This window comes from Mesoplodon densirostris, chromosome 8 (assembly GCF_025265405.1).
Source record: "Mesoplodon densirostris isolate mMesDen1 chromosome 8, mMesDen1 primary haplotype, whole genome shotgun sequence".
Taxonomy (NCBI): domain Eukaryota; kingdom Metazoa; phylum Chordata; class Mammalia; order Artiodactyla; family Ziphiidae; genus Mesoplodon; species Mesoplodon densirostris.
The window spans coordinates 109,025,414-109,032,557 of NC_082668.1; the positions used below are offsets into that span (position 1 = coordinate 109,025,414).

At 45.3% G+C, this 7,144-nt stretch overlaps 1 pseudogene; it reads left to right on the plus strand.

Moving 5' to 3' along the window:
* The first annotated feature begins 2,253 nt into the window (after positions 1–2,253).
* Positions 2,254–5,756, plus strand: LOC132494774 (TIP41-like protein; annotated as a pseudogene).
* Positions 5,757–7,144: the final 1,388 nt, after the last annotated feature.

Genomic DNA, 7,144 nt, shown 5'->3' on the forward strand with positions numbered 1-7,144 from the left:
ACAGTACTGAGCACTGACTCGACCAAGACACTTTCCCCTGTGAGGGGCTGACCGAGTAAACGGGAGTTTGTTGGTTTGTGTCCCTGGGAAATGCAGAGGCACATCTTAACTGCAGCACAGCTGGATCATGGGCCCAAGGATGCCATCAGGCTCGTCTCTTTCTCTTTGGATGGATTTATATCCATCCAACTCTCTTCTCTCGCCTGTCAGCTTTGTTCTCAGGGAAGCTCTATTTGTGTGGGTCCCAGATGGCCACCAGCAGCTCCTGGCCAAGTTCTTCTATGTCCAAGTCATTCCAGCGGAAGTCTCAGGATTGAGTGCTATTTGTCCTGGATTAGCTCACATGCCCAGCCCTGGACCAGATTCTGTGACTCTGATTGGCCAGCCCAGGGTCATTCACCCACCTCTGTGTCAGAAGGCAGGGGACTGGGAATTCCAAAGGGGGATTCAGATGGAGTATAGATGGGGGAATGGATGCTGGGCAGGCAGATACTACAGATGTCCACTGTGGTCACCTGCCACGTGCCAGGACGGGACTCTGAGCTCTACAGCCACAGATCAACCCCTCTTCAAAGCATCCTTAGATTGTATTCATCATCATTTTCCAGATAAGAAAACTAAAGCTTAGAGTGCTTGAGTCTCCTGTGCACGTTTCCACAGCAAGTACAGGGTCAAGCTGGATTCAAAACCAAGTCTTATTTCCCAAAATGGACAAAGTTCCTCAGTGGTGCTGGTGCCTGTGAGCTACTCCACAGCCTTTGGCAGAGTCTGGCTCTCCCAGCACAAAGCAGCTCATACCCTATGTCTGCTAATGGAAAGCATTAGCATGCACACGTGCGCACGCACGCACACACAGTTCAACTAAGGTTATTCCAATTTGAGCCATAAGACATGCCTCCTTTGTGATTCCTATTTATGACTCCACCAGAAATTAAGGACTCGCTGTCTTAAGGTCTCCCTCCATCCTTTCAGAGCCAAGGGACCATTTGATGATCTCTGCTCCCTTCATCATCCCCCCGGCAGCCACTTAGTCTGAAGGCAGATCCCTGGTCCCCATAAAGTGAGGCGGAGAACAAAGCAGGTATGAGAAGTGGCAGGAGGGGCTGGGCAACAGGGCCCGTGGGCCTGGCTGCTTCTCCATCCTGCCTGTGCCAAGGGCACAGGCTGGGCTACCTGCACAGCCTCGGCCAGGGCACTGCACCTCTCTGTCCCAGGCTTCTCTGGAGTGGAAAGATGAGGTATCAGGAGCTGCCTCTCGGGTGGCTACAAGGATTAAACGCCCCGATACACATAGCGTGCTCAGAGGCCAGTGCGTGGTGGACTCACAATAAACCAGCTTGGCAATATTGATGCAGAAAACTCGGCCTCTGTGCACCGGTGCAGAACTGAATCTTGGAGACAGAGTGTTGAGTGAAGTAGAAAAGAATAGCTTTATTGCTTTGCCAGGCAAAGGGGGGAACAGCAGGCTCGTGCCTCTCAAAACTGTGTCCCAACCCAGGAGGATTTGGTGAGGAGTTTTACAGCAGTGGTTCAAGGGCCGGGTTGCTGATCAGGATCAGGGTACATGCAGGGCCTGTGCTCCTTTAATCTGGCCTCAGGTGGTCTCTTGATGAGCTTCTCTGGTTCTCGAGGCTGTCAAACTGTGGAATGAAGAATGCTTCATCAAGTAGTCAACATCTTCCATTTGTTGGGGTTTTAGCTCTGCAGAAGAGCTCAGAGATATTGTTTTGTTTATCAGCTGAGATGGAACCAGGGCCCTGATCCAAGCTGCACTGTTGTTTCTTTTGACTGCTCCTCCCGTATCTCTGCACACCCTCCCTTCCCTGATTAACAAGTGTCTGAAAGGCTTCCATGCCCAGGAGCCCAACAGGGTCCTGCTCAGTTTCAGTATCATCAGAGATAGGACCAGGAACTTGAACAGAAGCGTGGCCTGGACACACAGACAGGAGAATTCCAGAGAAAGCGGGACCCTATGGCCAGGCAGAGACATTCCAGACCAAGGAATCCTGCTCAATCTCTGGGAGAAAACATGGACTTGGGGTGACCTGTGCATACAGGCACCCTCTGCATGGAGGTCAGGCCCTCCCAGCACCTCCCCCAGCCCAGACTTGTAGGCGAGCAGCCAGGGAACATGCGGGCTCTGAGAATACAAAGTCCCCCTCTGACCTTTAAGAAGTAACAGACCCGGTCGGCCGCCGCTGCCATTGCCGCTCCAGCCTGTTCCATGCGGCCCACGCGGGCCCCGCTGCGGCCATGATGATTCACGACTTCCAGAGCAGCCACCGGGACTTCTCCTTCGGGCCCTGGAAGCTGACGGCGTCCAAGACCCACATCATGAAGTCAGCGGATGCGGAGAAGTTAGCTGATGAATTGCATACGCCATCTCTCCCTGAAATGATGTTTGGAGACAAAATTTTAAGAATCCAGCATGGCTCTGGCTTTGGGATTGAGTTCAATGCTACAGATGCATTGAGATGTGTGAACAACTACCAAGGAATGCTTAAAGGAGCCTGTGCTGAAGAGAGGCAGGAAAGCAGGATGGAGGGTGAGCATTCTAAGAAAGTTATTAAACCGTATGATTGGACCTATACACAGGTTATAAGGGAACATTACTTGGAGAGTCACTTAAGCTAAAGGTTGTACCTACAACAGATCATATAGATACAGAGAAACTGAAAGCCAGAGGACAGATTAAGTTTTTTGAAGAAGTTCTCCTGTTTGAGGATGAACTTCACGATCATGGAGTTTCAAGCCTGAGTGTGAAAATTAGAGTAACACCTTCTAGCATTTTCTTGCTGTTGTGGTTTTTCTTGAGAATTGATGGGGTGCTTATTAGGATGAATAACACAAGACTTTACCATGAGGTATCTACTCTTATTTAATGAAAGTACTCACTGACATTGGGCTTGTTCGTGTTGTTACATTGTCAGTCTGACAGTTTGAAATTCAGTAATGCTTTATATTATATGGCTATTTGTCTAACCTTTAAGATTGGGTGTGTCAGACCTACTTGAGAATGGACTTGAGGATATGGGGAGGAGGAAGGGTAAGGTGTGACAAAGAGAGAGAGAGGCATGGACGTATATACACTACCAAACGTAAGGTAGATAGCTAGTGGGAAGCAGCCGCATAGCACAGGGAGATCAGCTCGGTGCTTTGTGACCGCCTGGAGGGGTGGGATAGGGAGGGTGGAAGGGAGGGAGATGCAAGAGGGAAGGGATATGGGAACAGATGTATATGTATAACTGATTCACTTTGTTATAAAGCAGAAACTAATAAAAAAAATTAAAAATGTAAAAAAAAAGATTGGGTGTGTCATATTCACTGTTGACTGCACAGTTTTCGAAACATTACATCTTCTTTTCCAAAAGTTCTATGAGTTGAACATGTTTTCCAAAAGACACTCCCTGGTAAAGGGGAGTCTGATGCTTTTTAAAAACCTCTTAAACTTAATCTGTTTAAGAAAACTGTCCCTTGGTCTTCCCTGGTGGCGCAGTGGTTGGGAGTCCGCCTGCCGATGCGGGGGACGTGGGTTCGTGCCCCGGTCTGGGAGGATCCCACATGCCACGGAGCGGCTGGGCCCGTGAGCCATGGCCGCTGGGCCTGCGCGTCCAGAGCCTGTTCTCCGGAGTGGTAGAGGCTACAGCAGTGAGAGGCCCGTGTACCAAAAATAAAAAAGAAAACTGTCCCTTAACTCTTACTTTTTTTGTGGTATGTGTTGTTTATGTAATGTCCTGATATTAGAAATACCAATCTCATGGCCTCCAGAAATTTGTATTATACAATTATTTTGATAGTTGTTTTAATGTTTGAAAGCTCTGTGCTCCATTTCAAAGAACTGTTAACATACAAAGTTTTCAAAAAAATAAGTAAAGAAAGTTGGGGGGAGGCTTAAATTGAGTCATGAAAATTCTTCTTGTAGCTTTATAGCAGCCTATCCCTTTTGAATGAATTTTTAACGTCATATTTGTGATCATATAGAATGACAAATGAGAGAAGAAACCACTCGTATCAGTCAGGGTAATCGTGGTAATAGTTAACTCTCCTAACAGCCCTATGAAATAGATGCTATTATTATCTCTGTTTTATAGCTGAGACAACTAAGGCAAAGAGAGATTAAGTAACTTGCCCAAGTTATACAGTTAATAGGTGGCAGAACTGGAATTTAAGCCCAGTAAGATGTGATTGGATTGGTATTTTTCTAAATCCTACACTTTCTTTTTCCTTTGAAATAACATGGTCACTGTGATGGATCTTTTTCTTTTAAAAAGTGATAGTAAAGTACTAAAAATAAGCTATACTTTACTCCCTCAGAAAAAATGAAATCTAAATTTTTAGAAATGCTTATACTTTAACTCAACAATATTGACTTTTTTTCAGAATTTATCTTCAAAAGATTCTTACATACAGTAACCCACAAATATTAATCAGGCAGCTGTATAGAGTTGTATATATATAAATAGTCATGGCAATGCTATTGTTTATAATAGCTAAAAGGAAAGAGGAAGGTGCTATAATGCCCCTTGAATAAGCATTGATTAAATGGCCATTTATATCCTGTTGGCCTACAACAAATAGACTGCCAGATATTTCTCCAGCAAAGTTGGATTTATTCAGGATCAGCAGAAAATTGCAATTCAGGTCTGTAACCATGGTGGGCCATGTGCAAGTCCCCACATGGAAAAGGAAGGAGAAGGCTTTTATAGAGAAGAAAAGGAAAATAGGAGTGCTATAGTAAACAGAGAATCCATGACCTTCCATTAGTTAAGTCCTTTCCAGGAAATAAGAGGAGTCTTTCTTTTTTCTGTTGGGCTCTGCTATGGTTGCTGGGTATGAGAGCTCCCCATTCTAGTCTCCCAAATCTATTTAATTAAGGTTTCTGTTTATGAATTTTTTTACAGTCCATATAGTAGAAAAATCTGCAACCATTAAAATTAATGGCAGAAAGTTGTTTAACTGATTTGGAAAGATGTGCATACTAATGTTGACTTTTAAAATGCAAGTATGAATCTATATAAGATTTTATGTAGAGATTTCTAAATGTTAAGGATAGTGTTATCTATAGAGATTGTGATTGCTGATGATTTATACTCTATACGTTTATAGTATTTGATTTTTTTAACAATGAGCATTTATCTGTTTTGTTGATATAAAAGATTGAAACTTTAAGGGAGCATAATCTTGTGATTTTTCTTTAATTAAATAATGCTTTACCAAAAAAAAGAAGTAACAGACCCCAGTCCTGTAAATACAACAGGATGCTATCAGCCAGCTTCTCCCTCCCATACTAGGACTAATCCGCTGACCACATTGTTCCCCGAGCCCAGACCAGAGGCCTTCTGATGGGGAAATATGTATGTATTAATACATAACTCTATATAAACACTACATATGTATCTACACATATATACATCTGTACCTTGTATGTGTGTACATATCCATACATATCATATACATATATTATATACAGATACACATATACACATAGTCAGATACTATATATTATCAAACAATGATCAAGAGATATTTGAACAAAACATGAATGAAGGGAAGGATCCAGCCATTCACAGATCTGAGCTTCTCTCTCTTACGCCCTTCCTATGTGCTCCACTCATCTATAGGCAAAAATTTTGGCTGTCAGGCCTTGCTCACCCTCAACCTCTGTACCCTACTTTCCCTGTATCTGGGTCCACTTTACCCTCTCCCCTCTTACTCTTCCCACTCAGGCCCTCCAGTTCAAGTTTAAAGAGCTGTGACCAGCCTCGGTAAGTGACCCAAGTTTTCCCTGCTCTTGTGCTATTTGCATCTTGTGTTCCAATGCTGAGAACTCAGTTCCTTTGGGGTGAGATTTTGTTTTGCCTTTAGTGGTCTCCCAAATCTCTGAGGTGCTGGGACCCTATCTTGCTTTTCTAAATACCCTTCCTGGAGATGCCAGTCTCGACTGGACCTCTGTGAGAGCTGGCCCTCACTGCCTGAGTCTCCAAGTCCATGTTCTTTCCCTTCTCTACATGCACCCCAAAACTAAACCTTACATCTGTCTTAGCCTAGGGCTAGGGCTGCCATAACAAAATACCATAGACTGGATGGCTTATAAACAGCAAAAATGTATTGCTCACAGCTCTGGAGCCTGGAAGTCTGAGATCAGGACAGCAGCGTGATGGGATCTGGTGAGAGCCCTGTTCTTGATTTGCAGATGGCTGCCTCCTGGCTATATGCTTACATGGAGGAGAGAGAGAGAAAGGGAGAGAGAGTGAGAGAGAGAGAGAGAGAGATCTTTCTCTTCTTATAAGGACACTAATCCTATCAGATCAGCCCCCCACCCTTATACCCTCACTTAACCTTAATTACCTCCATAAAGATCTTATCTTCAAATACAATCAGATCAAGGGGTTAGAGGCTTCAACATACGAATTCTGGGGGGGCACAAACATTCAGTCTATAACCACATCTAATACCAGTTCTTTCACCAAAATGTCAAACTCTGCCCTCACCCAATCCTGTACCAGTCAATCTGATACCTCCGCCCACCCCCATGCCCTGATATGCCATGTGGCAAGCAGCACCTTGCCCAGCAGGAAGCAGGATGGAGGCCACCTGTCTAAGGAAACGGCTGATGAAGGGTTGACATCTAGTTACACTCCTGACTTCTGACCACCAGCTTCCCTTGACCTCTGGTCCCTAGGGCTCCCTCACACTCGGCTGCAGCCTGACATTTGGCCTTTGAGTCCCATCCACATGCTTGGCTTTGATCTTCTGGTCCCTGTTGGGCCTCAGCATCCCCAGCTTTGTTGCCTGTGCCACTTGCCAGCCTCCCAACCACCTGTGGTCTCACTGAGATGACTTGTCTAGATGTCCTTTCCCACTGTTTCTCTTCCCAGAGCAGCCACTCCACCGTCCCCTGTCACACCTGCCACAGATGTCCCTGTGGAGGAGCTTCTACACTGCCTCACCAAGAGGCTGGGGGCCAAGCTGCTTCCCAGGATGATGGGATGGGCAAGCCCTGCATCAACTTTATAAATAGAGCGTTCCTGTCTTCAATTATTATCATGTAGTCCATCATCAGAGACTATTTGTGGAAAACCCACACTGAGCCCAGTGGATTGATCGAAGGGTTCAGCTCTCATCTCAGATTACTGCATGGACA